A 15541-nucleotide genomic window follows, 5' to 3' on the forward strand; every position below is an offset into this window, starting at 1 on the left:
ACGCACACTCTTGCCTTCCTGCCTCTTGCCTACCCACGGTGTATACACCACGAAGCCGCACTCCCCCGTGCCCACCTTAATGTGCCTGCTCCAGGAAACACCCAGACTCTGATTGGGTCTGGTTTGCTCTGGAGACATCTCTGGAAGACAGGAATGGTAAGCTACTCTGTCTTCTAGAACCTTTTAGACCAGGAGGACCAGGCAGGGGTCCTCTACATCTGCAAAATGGAAGACATAAAGATGTCCTTGTGTGATGGTTTGGATCTGAAATCTCTCCCTCCAGAGTATACATGCTTAAGGCTTGGGGTCTTTGGGAGGTGATGGATCATGAGGGCCCTGACCTCATCAGTGGGTTAACTCACGATGGATTCATTGCCGGTAGGACATAGAGAGCCAGCGAGAGACCAGGAGATGAGGCTAGGAGGAGGAACCAGGCCACTGGCAGGGGTGGGGGGATATTCTCAAAGGTGATATTATATGTATTTCTGGTGCTGGTACAAAGCACCAAAGAAAAGGATACAAAACTTAACTGAATATACATATGTTAACTTTTTACTTAAAAAATACAGTATTTTTATTCTTAGAGAATGTCATACCTGCATAAAACATATTTTGATCAAATTCACTTCCCCTTCTCCTCTAGCTCCTCCCTAATCCTCTCTGCCCTTCCAACTTTGTGTCCTCTTTTTAAGTTTTTGTTTTCTTATTCTTACAATCCACAATGTTCATTTGTGCTGCCCAGATATCCGTGGGTGTAGGGCCACCCACTGAAGCATGGTCAGCCTACCGGGGGGTCGTATCCCTAAAGAAAACAGACTTTCCCTCTCCAAAGCCATCAACTGTAAATAGCTCCCTAAGTTAGGGGTGCGTCTCAGTTAGGGTTTCATTTCTGTGAGGAGACACTACGACTAAGACAACTGTTAGAAAAGTGAGCATTTAATTGAGGCTGGCTTACAGTTTCAGGAGTTCAGTCTATTATCATCATGGCGGCAAGCGGCAGCATCCAGGCAGACACAATGCTGGGGAGGAGCCGAGGATTCTACATCTTGATCTGACGGCAGCCAGGAGGAGGCTCTCTTTCACACTGGGTGGAGCTTGAGCACAAAGAACCCTCAAAGCCTACCTACATAGGGACACCACATTTCCTCCGACAAGGCCACTTCTCATGGGTCAGACATATTAGAACCAGCACAGGGTGGAAGCTCTTGAGACCCTCTCCTCTCCACGGTAGGAAGTTAACCTGGTTGACACTGTGCTGTGAGCTTGTGTGAGCAGTGGTCATGTCAAGTCCAGGAGATCCTTTTTGCTAAGGTCCTCCCTAACTTCTGGCTTTTAGAGTCTTTCAGTGACCTTCCCCTTGACAGTGCCTGAGTCTTTGGGAAGGGCTGAGCCCCCCACTGACATTCTCTGCACCTTGATCAGTTATGAGTTGGAGGGAATGCATGGACCCTGCCCCTCCGTTCTGATTCTATCTGCATTGGGTGGGGACAGCTCTGTCCTACCCTTTGCATTGTGATGTTTAGCCTCAAGACAATCCCCAGAGTCAATGGGGCCACATGACCATGCTTTGGAACCTTAAAAAACATGAGCCCACATAAATGTTTCCTTCCAAGTGTTGATTCTCTCAGGTATTTCGCAGTGTTAGAGAACAGATTAATGTATTTTGTCATGTTGAATTGAGTCTAAAATGCTTTTTGAGATCCTTCTTACTGATTAAAATGCTCGTTGGTTTGGGACCAACTTGGCCTTCAGAGTAAGATGTCTTGACTCCCCAACCCCTAGAATAAGACCGATCAACCAACCAATAAGGAACCTCCTCAAACCAATTGTTTTTAAAGTTCACCTGTATTATAAGCCACCCATTTCACTAGATGTGGACAAATACGAGCCCCCATCTAACCACAACCATAGTTAAGACACTGTATGGATTCACCAACCACAAATGCTTCCAAAGTCCTTTGTCATCAAGCCCTTGACACACTGCTTTCTCTGGAAACTGCCGACACTTTTAGGTCTATGGTTTTGCCATTTTGCATTTGGTATTTAGGTTAGCCTCTGACATTTCCATTTAGCACCATATATTTCTAATTTGCTCACATAGTGTCTCTGGGTACTTTGTCTCTTTTCAGTGCTGAGTAGTACTCCACGTGTGGATGCTTTACAGTGTATGACTTTATTGGCTCCTGGAAAAACATTCAGTTCGTTTGTACTTTATGGTAATTAAATATAAGTCTATTACAAACTATCTGGACTCAGGGTTTCAACGAGAGCATCAGTCTTCATTTTGGAGCATTATAGGGAAAAAGATACTTCAGGGGTCTAGGGAAGGTAGCACTCCCCAGCCATTGCACTGTTTCCCCAAACAGCTTTACCATCTTGAACCAACAATGTGTGAACATTCCAGTTGCCTTGCATCCTCACCGGTGTCTGCTCTTTTTGCATTTTTGCATTAGGGATAGAGTGACATCTCACTGTGGGTTTAATTCGCCCTAATATCTATTGATACTGTACACCTCTTACATGTGTTTTATTTGATATTTGTCTGTGCTGGCAGAGGATGTGTTAAAAGTTTGCTTGACTTTTTATTAGGTTGTTTATTTTCTCATTGCTGGGTTTTGAGAATTCCTTATAACAATCTGGATTCAAGTCTTTCGTCAAATATGTGACTTGCAAATATTTTCTTACAAGCTGTGGCTTGTCCTTTAATTTGCTGAAACGTTGTCCCTTGTAGAGCAGACGTTTTTAATTCCGATGGAGGCCAAGTCTTGGTTCTTTTACGGATCGTGCTGGTGGCACAGCTCCATCAGTTTTTAATTTCATTTTAATTCTCCTCAGACTGTGTGCAGTATTAGGGTGTGGCCTCCAGGCGGTGGCTTTGTGGGGAGCTGGCTTCTGCTCCCCGGCCCTCCCTTGGTACAGCCCCTCCCAGACACCATGCCTTCCTGTCTGCATGACCACTTCCTCATGGGGTCTTCTCATTTTGGAAGCCTCTCTGCCTTTTATCACCCCAAGTATGGCTGTGTTAGTCACCTCTTTACAACTGTTAATAGACATCTGACAGACATTACTCAAGCAGCATTTATTTTTAATTTATGGACATTTCAGTCCACCGTGGTGGAGAGGGTACGGCCAAGCAACTTAATCCACATGACTGACACCAATTTGAGCTGAGCATCAAAACATAAACCTTGGCGGCACGTTTTATATTGAAAGCAGCATGTGTGGGGACTACTACGTTCCATTCCATGGGCTGCTCTAAGTTTTGATCATCATAAACAAAGCAGGAGTTATCCTCTGTGTCATTAAAAAGGGGACTTTGAATGTACTCTAACATCTGGATACTGATAGGTCCCACAGACCTGGGACATCTTTTTCTCTTTGATCTCTGAATTCTGTCTATCCCTCCCCCCCCCAGGTTTGTATCATTTGAATGGAAGAGTGGTCTCCAGATGCCTCAGGGTGCAGGATATGTAAGGGTCAGGTCAGGACTCTGGCCTCAAGGAGGTGTAAGATTCTGGGGTAGATCTGGAGTTTTCTTCCTCCCCACAATGGATCTGAAAGTCAAATCCAATGTCCTGATCTAGCCCCTGGGTGGAAGGAGAGAGAGTTGATGTTAACCACCAAGTGCTAGGGCTCAGAGCCCGGGCTCTCTTCCACCCAGGTAAACTGTCTCTTGCTTACCAATGTTAAGAACGTCAGCTCTCTCTGTCAATGCTGACCATGAGTCAGCTGCCTGTGGATAAAGTAGACACTTAGCTCCAGGTGGCAAGAGGCAGAATTTGGATTTCCATCACTGTTGGGAAGTACAAAGAAGCCCCTCCTTTGTGTGGCCCTGCTCCCACCCCACACCCCTACACATGATTCTTAGGGAGAGCGGTTTGCTGCAGACCTTTGAGCATGCTTACTCCACTTGGAGCAAACTCCCCCCTCCCCCCGTCCAAGTGTCAATGCAGCTGCGTGTAGTGGCTAGTGACCTTCTGCTGTGACTACCCTCCCTTGGGCACTGGAATTGATTTTTCTTCCTGGTGGCACGTAAAGATTCAAAGTTTGCCCCTTGCTCCCTATCCTGAGAGACTACCTACATTAACAGCTTTGTGGGAGACAGGGGGGCAAATGCTGGGAGAGGTAAGAGGGGGTGTCCCTGGAGCATCTCCCAGTTTCTGAGCAGTGTCTGAGTCCCAGGGTAGTTGTAGGAACAGTGCTGGCTTGGCCTTCAATAGCTCCTTTGCTGACCTGCTTTTAACTCAAGAATCAGTGTCTCTCTGCCTCCTCTTCCGGCAGCTGAGTTAGTCTTTAGGGATCTCTTGCAGCCTCCCCTACTGGGAGTGAAGAGAACAAATTCCAGCTGAGGTACCTACCCTCTGTGTATCTCTGGTAGTGTCCCCTTGGATAGGCGCCTCCTGACTTGAGCCACCAAAGTCCTTCCTACCACCTCTTTCTCACAGACCCTGGCCCTGCTGATTGCCTTCTGTTAGGGAGGCCTGAGTCTCCCCATTTCTGTGCTGGTTCTAGTCCTGCCTTGTCTTAAAGGACCAGTGGCAATTCTAGCTGCCAGGGGGCATAGCAGGAAGTGAGGTTTGCTTCCTCGCAGCCTCAGTTCTTTCCAGAACACCGAAGAGCATAGGCTATCACCATATCCCCCTTCCCTCCCATCCGAGACACTCAGTTCTTTACCCTTCTGTGGCAGCTATGGTGATATTTATAGAGAATACATCAAGTCCTGTGTCACTCTCCCTGCCCACCTCGAACAGCTCAAATACTTTAAAATCCCTTAACCATCTGTGTGTCAGGGCGGTCGATGGCAGCCTCAGAGTCCTTGCTGCTTTTCATGCTCTAACAATGCCCTCCAGACCCTGCCTGCTTGAAATTCCCCCGAATGCCCCTCTGCCCTTCCTGGTGGCTCTATCTTCCCATTCATCCTTCCTGCCTCAGCCTCAGGGCCCAGCATGTGCTGGACAGCTCCACGTGACAGGAGTTTCTGAAGTCACAGTTGGTTGTTCTTTCCAGAACATAGGTGCATAGGTGCTCTGGCACCTCATGCAGATGTCATGATTGCCAGGTGCTGTGCCCAAGGGAGGCAGGGAAACTGGGGGACTCCTCCCTTCTTCCCGGGGCTTTCACACCAGCACCCAGGCACAGACAATAAGCAGGCATGCCAAGCAATGGGACAGGGTGTGACTGAGAGACCTGCATGGAGAAGCACTTGTACTGACAGTATGGCCCTCTGAGAGGGGCTGATGAACTACAAAGAGTCCAGCCTCTCAAAAATAGGAGAAAAGGGTGCTCCTGGCAGGCGCAACCAAGTATGCAAGGTCAGGCCAAATGTGATGTGTTTCAAGGGCTTTTGGCCCACAGGGGAGGCACCACATTTCCTAGGCAGAGGGGATTGCCCCCACACGTGCTTTCTCCAGAACATCTGGATGACTTTCAGTTACCGCCCAGAGATATAACAGATGGGACTCAGAAGACCTCTGGGCAGTAAAGGTTTGGCATGCAAACATGGGCGCTAAACCCATGTACAAACTCAGGAGTGATGGTGTACACTTGTAACCCCAGCACACATGATTTAGGGTTAGGTGGAACTGTGGGTCTTACCTCGCTGATCGCACAAGTTCCGGGCCAATGAAGAGACCATGCCTTAACAAACAAACTACCAACCAAAACCAAGATAGAGGGCATGCGAAGAATGATACTCCAGGTTTACCCCTTGGCCTCCGTATGCACACGCATGATAAATTGTCATCGTCATCGTTGTCATCATCGTCATCACTGTCATCATCGTCATCGTAGAAACATAACATTTCCTAAGTTGACCCTTCATGCATGTAGTCATGCTAGAAGGAAAGAATGCTATACCAAAAAGGAAGCCCACATAGTGGCTGGTAGCATGGATTCCACTCCTGCAGCCATGCCACCCCACATACTGGTGCGTTGAAGCCGGGAAGAAGAATTACAGCTGCCCATCTTGAGCCCTGAACCTTGCAGATCAGCCGGGTTTTGATGCTCCTCATAGCCTGATGTGTCAAGATGTTTTCATCCACAGCTGATTGAAGAACACTTCTAGATCACTCTTAGTTCCTAAGTGCTTCATTCACGTTAAACCACAGATAAATAAATTGCTATGAAAACCTTTCACTCTGAGAACCATTTTGGCATACACTTTTTAAGGCTCCCATTTAAAGGGTTTCCGTAGTTGAAAAATCACTAAAATATCTAATTATCATAAACCAAGATGATCCAGTCAAAACTTTAATTTCTTTTCATCTTTAAAAACCCAATCAGGACGTGGTGATGCACACCTGTTATCCCAGAACTCAGGAAGCAGGGTCAGGAGGATCAGAAGTTGAGTGAATGCTAGCCTGAGATACAGAGTACAGGCATATCCTAAACAAACAAACAAACAAACAAACAAACAAACAAACAAACAAGTGTTGGTGTGTTTGTTATAGCTAAGTGGTAGAGCCCCTGACAAAAATTCCCCCAGTGAGGGGGCATGGCTCAGTGGTAGAGCCTCTGTCTAGAATCCTCCAGAGGGGTTAAGGGTGCAGCTCAGTGGTAGAGCATTTGCTTAGAATCCCTTAGCAAGGGGTTGGGAGTATGTCTCAGTGGTAGAGCCCCTGCATAGAATCCCCCAGTGAGGGGCTGGGGGCGTGGCTCAGTGGTAGAGCCCTTGAGACATACCCTTAGCTCAAAGAGCAATGTAAAATCTTGATGTGTCAGTAGGATTTGTTTGACACAGATCGTGGTTGTTTGCAATTATATTGGTGATCATCTAATCTTACCCGGATAGAAGTCCAAAAGTGCGCTAGCTCTGTGAAAGTCTCTCTAGTCTTTCGTAGTTTGTGAATGATTAGCAATTGAAAATAATGAATTTCAATCTTAAGGACACTATTAAAATTCCATAAATCATGTATGAGCTAAAATTCATACCAATCAAACAAGAAGGTAACACCAGCGAGTTTGCTCTGTTTTAAAATTTAAACACAAATGAACTTTCAAGTGCCCACTTCAGGTGACGGAGTCGAAGTGACAGGAGCTCAGGTAATTTGTCTTGGCTGTCACGGGGCTTCCCTTGTTTGCTCTAGCTCTCTGGTTTCAATGCAGAGCTGCGCCACTCAGAGCACTCGGAGGCGGCCACTGTGCCTCTGCCGGTACTCGGCAACTTCAAGTTTCTCCAAACCCACTGTTGAAGCGTCGGATCCTTGTGTCTCGAGAACCTCTCTCCACCTGGGAGATAATTTCAGTAGTTCCTGCGTAGGAGTCAATATGTATTAAAATTTCAAGGGAAATGTGACAAGTTGGCGCTTGGGGACATGTTATCAAAATCTTAACTAGTAGTGACAAATTGGTCCGGATCGAGGGTAATAGAAAATGCCTTCTCTGCCTTCAGTAAGGAATATATATATATATATATATATTATATATAATTATATATATGTATATATAATTATTTTTGTGGTGTGACTGTTTTCCTGCCTCTATGGTTGTGTACCACATATATCCAGTGCCTGTGAAGGCCCAGAGAGGGTGATGGATCCTCTGAACCATGTGAACCACCATGCGGGAATCAAACCCCAGCCCTCTTCAAGACTATCCAGTTCTCCTCACTCCTGAGCCATCTCTCCAGCCCCGGGAAGAAATATTTTTAATTGCTGATATAATTAGGAGTGTCAGACACGTGGAAATGTAAACCCACTCGAGGTGCTGTGATCCTTACTGCCTGCAGCTGGTCGTGGGGTTGCTTTTTCCCACTGGCTGGATGGGCATTGCTGTCTGTGCAGGAAGTTGGAGCAGAGTGGGAAGGAGCTGACAGCAACCAAACACAGAAGGGCCCTGCAGACTGCGGATAGTAGGGTGCGGGTTTGGCTTAAGCTCCACACTGAACTCCCATGAAGCCGAAAAGGGAGGCCTCCCTACCGTGGAAGATAGCTGCTGATCCATGAAATTCCAAAATAATGTATGTCTTTTCTACCAGAGAGCAATCTATGTGGGCGAGCAGGCAGCATGTTCCCTGCACCTTTGCTGTTAAGGCTTGGTTGTGAAGCATCCTGCGAAACATCCTGAAGGCTTGGTCTCCAGCTGGTGGAATTCGTGGGAACCAGTTTGATCCCGAGGACTCTGAACTGAATGGCGGATTAACTCATGGATGGATTCATAGTTTGATTCCGTTATTTAGAGGTGGTGAGAAGTAGGAGCCGGTCCCAATTGGACAGTGCTGATATTTTAGTTAGGGTTTCCATTGCCTGAGAAGAGACACCGTGGTGACCATGGCAGCAGCTCTTATAAAGGCAAACATTTAACTGGGGGGCTGACTTAGAGTTTCAGAGGTTCAGTCCATTATCATCACGGCAGGAAACATGGCGGCGTCCAGGCAGACGTGGTGCTGGAGGAACCTAAAGTCTTAGAACTTTAACAGCCAAGAGAAGACTGTCTCCCAGGCAGCTGGGAGAGGGTCTCAAGGTGCCCCCACAGTGACACACTTCCTTGAACAAGGCCACACCTAATCCAGTGAGGCCACACCTCCTAATGGTGCAACTCCCTGGGCCAAGCATATTCAAACTACCACAGTTGATAACAGGGTCGGGGGATAGCCCTGCAAGGTTCATCTTGTGCTAGTCCCTCCTCTCTCCTGATTGCTATGAGTGGAGCAGCTCTGCTCTACCACTCTCTCTCCACCATTATGCTCCAGGTCATCACAGCCCACAGGACTAGAGCCAGCTCAATCCTGTGCCCATGCTCCAGAACGGTTTTTCAAAACCAAATCTTTCCTTTCTAAAGTTGCCTTTTTTGGGAATTTTATCCCAACGACTGAACACATAGTTTCAAGACCATTGTTTTAGTTTCTTTCACTGTGGCTATGATGCAATACCCTGCCGAAAGCAACCTGAGGGAGGAAGGACTTATTTTGGTGTCAGGGAAAGCGTAGTGGCAGAGCAGGTGGCTGGCAGATCCCACGCATCCACATTCAGGAAGCAGAGAGCAGCACTCGGTGAATGTGAATGCTTAGCTGACTTCCTGCGTCCTAAGCAATCCATGACCTCTTGCTCAGGGAATTGTCACGCCCACAATCAAGGCGGGTCTTCCCACTTCAATGAACTCGATCCACATAATCCTCTGTGGGCACACCCAGGGGCCCGTCTCCCAGATGATTCTAGATCCTGTCAAATTGACCACTAGTACTGGATCCAGAGTTTCCCCCTGTGCTTCTGGGAGATTGACTCGGCAACCAGATGATCCGCAGACCATGTAGATACATAAAGAAAAACCTATGGTTCCTAATTTACTGGAACGGATCCAGGAAGTGAACTAGTGGTCTCAAGGGATGAGTGCAAGTTCAGGAACCCGGTTAGAAACGTAACAATAGCAGTGTGACAGTAGGCCAGGCTTCACTAATAACCGGAAGTGGTCATAATTAGGCTTCTGTTTTCAGCCTAGGCCCTTTGGAGAATGCCACATACCTGCTTTTAAGCAACCACACAGGGCATCTAATGAGGATTAGCATGCCCACAGTCTCTTTGGACTGATAGGGCGCACATGAAACCTTTATTGTTTTTTTTTTTCTTCTACTACAAAAGCTTCTCATCCTTCTGTTAGTCTTTGTGTGGCTGCCAAAGCTAGGAGGCAGAGACTACTCCCTCCAACCAGTGGCTCTGGATAAAGAGTCTTAGCCTGCGTTCCGGGTGGGCGTGGTCTTCGTTTCATGGCTGCTCTCGACTCAGGTACCAAATGAGTGAATGAATGAATTACAGCTCCGCCACTGGAAGCTGTCTGGAGTCACGGCATTGCTAAAGTGGAGGAGGGGAACGCTGCAGGTGCAGGCTGCAGGAAGTGGGGTATCCTTTCAAGCACCTGTCTATTCTACAATTTTCTCTGCATGATCAGTACCTTCTAGACACGTGATCCTGGTGTACAAAGATGTTTCTGTGGTGGATAAATTTTCAGTTAATAGCCTAGCCTGTAAAAAGTGTAATTTTTTAAATTCACTTGGCATCCCAATCACTATCCCCCTCCCGGTCACCTCCCCTTATAGTCTCTCCCACATGCCCCTCCCTTTCTCTTCAGAGGGGATGGAGGGCCCTCCCCTTGGCATTCCCCACCCTGTCACATCAAGTCTCTGCAAGGCTAGGTGCATCTCCCACTGAGGTCAGACTTGGCAGCCCAGCTAGAAGAACACATCCCACAGACAGGCAACGGCTTTCAGGACAGCCACCACTCCAGTTGTTCAGGACACACATGAAGACCAAGCTGCACATCTGCTACATACGTTTGGGGGAATTGGGGGATAGGTCCAGCCTGCGTATGTTCTTTGGTTGGTGGTTCAGTCTCTGAGAGCCCCACAGATCCAGTTGACTGTGTTAGTCCTCCAGTGCAGTTCCTATCCCCTTTGGGGCCCTCATTCTTTCCTGCAACTCTTCTGTAAGAGTCCCAAGCTCCATCCAACATTTGGCTGTGGGTGTCAGCATTTGTCTGAGACAGCTTCTAGGTGGAGCTTCTCAGAGGACAGCCATGCTAGACTACTGTCTACAAGCATAACAGAGTATCATTGACAGTGTCAGGGATTGGTGTTTGCCTAGGAGATGGTTCTCAATTTGGACCTGATATTGTTTGGCTATTCCTTTAGTCTCTGCTCCATCCCCTGACCCCGCATTTCTGTAGACAGGATAAATTTTGGGCCAAAGGTTTGGTGGGTTGGTTGGTGGTGTCCCTATTGATCCACTGAGGTTCCTACCTGGCTGCAGGAGGTGGCCTCTTCAGGATCCATATCCTCAATGCTGTGAATCACAGCTATGATCAGCCCCATTTATTTAAAAAAAAATTAAAACAATGCGTGTGTTCTTGCAAGTAAGTGTTATTCATGTGTGTCTGTCAATCTGTTTATCTATCTATGCTTGGTTCTAATTTTGTGCCTTACGTTCTTATATAGTCAGTTTGGATTGTCTTTTGAACTTTGTTTTCCCTATGTTTCCAAATTGCTTTCCAAAAGGGCTGTAGAAATTTGCTAGGGTGTTCCACACGGGTGAAGATCCTTCAGTTCCCCAACTTTACCAACTGCTTTGTTTCCAGCCCTTTCTGCTTGTTGCTTTGAGTTATTTTTCTAGGCAGCTAATGGTGCACAGAGACTTGTGATATGCTCTTTGGTTTTTTTTTTTAATTCTTCTTATATACATCGCTTATTTACTTTTTCATATCTATTTCCCCCCCCGGGCCAGTTCTACAGTCTTAATGTTGTAGTTCCGCAATTCGCTTTAGTAGATGATATGTTACGTCTCCCTTATAATTCTCGTTTTTCAGAAAACTTCTGTGTATTTTCCTCTAGAAGGATCTTGAGCAAACTTACGTCATGAAGTAATTGATAAGTACTAACCCGTATAGTATTATCAGATCATAGTATATCTGCCTATAAGTCTGTGTCTTCTTCAATTAATGAAATTTTAATTTATACTTTCAAATTAAATAATATGTTTCTTTTTGATGAAGAGTGCTCTACCACTGAGCCACACCCCTAGCCCCTCACTGGAGGATTCTGGGCAGGGGCTCTACCACTGAGCCACACCCCCAGCCCCTCACTGAGGGAATCTAGGCAGGGGCTCTACCACTGAGCCACGCCCCCAGCCCCTCACTGGGGGATTCTAGGCAGGGGCTCTACCACTGAGCCACACCCTCAGCCCCTCACTGGGGGATTCTAGGCAGGAGCTCTACCACTGAGCCATGACCCCAGCCCCTTGCTGGACAATTCTGGGTGTCTCAGTGGTATTTCTCTCTTGCTGTGATCAGACATCATGATCAACAGGACTTGTAGAAGAGTCTATTTGGGGCTTACAGTTTCAGAGGGTTAGAGTTCCTGGCTATCAGGGCAGGGGGTAAGGCAGCAGGCAGGCAGGCAGGCATGGTACTAGAGCAGTAGCTGAGAGCTCCTATTTTGAGATACAGTCACTATGCAGCCATGAGTGACCTGGACTCACTTGTAAGCTGGGCTTATCCCTAACTCACAGATGCTCTGCCTCGGCCTTCCTAGGCCCAGGCGTGAAGCAGTGTGCTGCTCTGCCCAGCTCTTCCTATTCTTCTAATTGGAGTTGATTGTTTTGATAATTTAATTTAAGAAACACATTCTTAAATTTATTTGCAAATTCAACTTTATAAAATATTGGATTTTTAATTTACATTTCAAATGCTATCCCCTTTCCTGGTTTCCCCTCCAGAAATCCACTATCTCCCTCTGCTTCTATGAGAGTGCTCTCCAACTCATCCACCCACTCCTTCCTACCTCCCCGCCTAGACATTCCCTTACACTGCAGCATCTAGCCTTGACAGGTCCAAGGGCCTCTCCTCCCATTGATGTCCAACAAGGCCATCCTCTGCTACATATGTGGCTGGAGCCAAGGTTCTTCCCTATGTACTCTTGGGATGGTGGTTCAGTACCTGGGAGCTCTGGGGGATCTGGTTGGTTGATATTGTTGTTCTTCTTATGGGGTTGCAGACCCATTTGGCTCCTTCAATCCTTTCTCTAACTCCACCACTGGGGACCCCATTCTTAGTTCAATGACTGGCTGTGAGCATCCGCCTCTGTATTTGTCAAGCTCTGGCAGAGCCTCTCAGGAGATATCTATATCAGGCTCCTGTCAGCATGCACTTCTGGGCATCTGCAATATTGTCTGGGTTTGGTGGCTGTATATGGGATGGATCCCCTTGTGGGGCAGGCTCTGGATGGCCTTTCTTTCAGTCTCTGCTCCACACCTTGACACCATATTTTCTCCTGTACGTATTTTTTTTTTGTTCCCCCTCCTAAGAAGGACAGAAGCATCCACAATTTGGTCTTCCTTCTTCTTGAACTTCATGTGGTCTGTGGATTGTTTCTTGGATATGCCAAGCTTTTGGGCTAATATCCGATTATCGGTGAGTGATACCATATATATTCTTTTGTGTTTGGGTTATCTCACTCAGGATGATATTTTCTAGTTCCATCCATTTGCCTAAGAATTTCATGAAGTCACCGTTTTTGATAGCTGAGTAGTACTCCATTGTGTAAATACATTTTCTGTATTCATTCTTCTGTTGAAGGATATCTGGGTTCTTTCCAGCTTCTGGCTATTATAAATAAGGCTGCTATGAACATAGTGGAGCATCTGTCCTTGTTATATGTTAGAGCATCTTTTGGGTATAAGCCCAGGAGTGGTATAGCTGGGTCCTCAGGTAGTACTAGGTCCAATTTTCTGAGGAACCACCAGACTGATTTCCAGAGTGGTTGTACCAGCTTGCAATCCCATCAACAATGGAGGAGTATTCCTCTTTCTCCACATCCTCGCCAGCATCTGTTGTCACCTGAGTTTTAGATCTTAGCCATGCTGACTGGTGTGAGGTGGAATTTCAGGTTTCTTTTGACTTACATTTCCCTGATGACTAAGGATGTTGAACATTTCTTTAAGTGCTTCTCAGCCATTTGATATTCCACAGTTGAGAATTATTTGTTTAGCTCTGTACCCCATTTTTTATTAGGGTTGTTTGATTCTCTGGAGTTTAACTTCTTGAGTTCTTTGTATGTATTGGATATTAGCCCTCTATCAGATGTAGGATTGGTAAAGATCTTTTCCCAATCTGTTGGTTGCTGTTTTGTCCTAATGACAGTGTCCTTTGCCTTACAGAAGCTGTGCAATTTTATGAAGTCCCATTTGTCAATTCTTGATCTTAGAGCATAAGCCATTGGTGTTCTGTTCAGGAAATTTTCCTCTGTGCCCATGTGTTCGAGGCTCTTCCCCACTTTCTCTTCTATTAGTTTGAGTGTACTGGAGATCCTTGGTCCTCTTGGACTTGAGCTTTGTACAAGGCAATAAAAGTGGATTGATTTGCATTCTTCTATATGCTGACTGACATTTGAACCATTGTTCAACATTGTTGAAAATGCTGTCTCTTTTCCATTGGATGGTTTTAGCTCCTTTGTCAAAGATCAAGTGGCCATGGGTGTGTGGGTTCATTTCTGGGTCTTCAATTCTATTCCATTGATGTATCTGCCTGTCTCTGTACCAATACCATATACTTTTTATCATGATTGCTCTGTAATACAGCTTAAGGTCAGGGATGGTGATTCTCCCAGCAGTTCTTTTATTGTTGAGAACAGTTTTTTCAATCCTGGGTTTTCTGTTATTTCAAATGAATTTGCAAATTTCTCTCTCTAACTCTGTGAAGAGTTGAGTTGGAATTTTTATGGGGATTGCATTGAATCTGTAGATTTCTTTCAGCAAGATGGCCATTTTTACTAGATTAATCCTGCCAATCCATGCTCATGGGAGATCCATCTTCTGAAATCTTCTTCAACTCTTTTCTTCAGAGACTTGAAATTTTTGTCATACAGATCGTTCACTTGCTTGGTTAGAGTCACACCAAGGTATTTTATGCTATTTGTGACTATTGTGAAGGGTGTTGTTTCCCTAATTTCTTTCTCAGCCTGTTTATCCTTTAAGTAGAGAAAGGCTACTTGATTTGTGTGAGCTAATTTTATATCCAGCCACTTTGCTGAAGTGGTTTATCAGGTTTAGGAGTTCTCTGGTGGAATTTTGGGGTCACTTAAGTATACTATCACATCATCTGCAAATAGTGATATTTTGTCTTCTTTCTTTCCATTTTGTATCCCTTTGATCTCCTTTTGTTGTCTAATTGCTCTGGCAAGTACTATACTGAATAAGTAGGGAGTACTATATTGAGTAGGTAGGGAGAGAGTGGGCAACATTGTCTAGTCCCTGATTTTAGTGGGATTGCTTCAAGTTTCTCTCCATTTAGTTTGATGTTGGCTACTGTTTTGCTGTATATTGCTTTTACTATGTTTAGGTATAGGCCTTGAATTTCTGATCTTCCCAAGATTTTTACCATGAAGGGGTGTTGGACTTTGTCAAATGTTTTCTCAGCATCCAATGAGATGATCATGTGTTTTTTTCCTTTGAGTTTATTTATATAGTAGATTATGTTGATGGATTTCTGTATATTGAACCATCTCTGCATTACTGGGATGAAGCCTATTTGATCATGATAGATGATTGCTTTGATGTGTTCTTAGATTCAGTTTGTGAGAATTTTATTGAGTAAATCTTCATAAGGGAAATTGTTCTGAAGTTCTCTTTCTTTGTTGGGTCTTTGTGTGGTTTAGGTATAAGTGTAACTGTGGCTCCATAGATCGAATTGGGTAGTGTTCCTTCTGTTTCTATTTTGTGGAATAGTTTGAAGAGAGTTTGTATTAAGTCTTCTTTGAAGGTCTGATAGAATTCTGCACTAAACCCATCTGGTCCTGGCCTTTTTTGTTTTGGAGACTTTAAATGACTCCTTCTATTTCATTAGGGGTTATGAGAATGTTTAGATGGTTTATCTGATCCTGATTTAACTTTGGTATCTGGTATCTGTCTAGGAAATTGTCTATTTTATCCAGATTTTCCAGTTTTGTTGAATATAGGCTTTTGTAGTAGGATTTGATGATTTTTTTTGAATTTTCTCAGTTTCTGTTGTTATGTCTTCCTTTTCCTTTTTGATTTTGTTAATTTGGATACTGTCCCTTTGC

The 15541-nt window shown here is 45.4% G+C and overlaps 1 long non-coding RNA gene across 3 annotated transcripts in view; it reads left to right on the plus strand.

Moving 5' to 3' along the window:
- Positions 1–9473: 9473 nt before the first annotated feature.
- The window catches only part of LOC108349563 (uncharacterized), a 38604-nt gene continuing 32536 nt past the window's right edge, over positions 9474–15541 (plus strand). For all 3 annotated transcript variants that reach the window (XR_005499002.2, XR_005499003.2, XR_001835725.3), the window contains exon 1: positions 9474–9719. This is a non-coding gene — a long non-coding RNA (uncharacterized LOC108349563). The remainder of the gene's footprint in view (positions 9720–15541) is intronic.

The sequence above is a fragment of the Rattus norvegicus genome, chromosome 1 (assembly GCF_036323735.1).
Source record: "Rattus norvegicus strain BN/NHsdMcwi chromosome 1, GRCr8, whole genome shotgun sequence".
NCBI classification, from domain to species: Eukaryota; Metazoa; Chordata; class Mammalia; order Rodentia; family Muridae; genus Rattus; species Rattus norvegicus.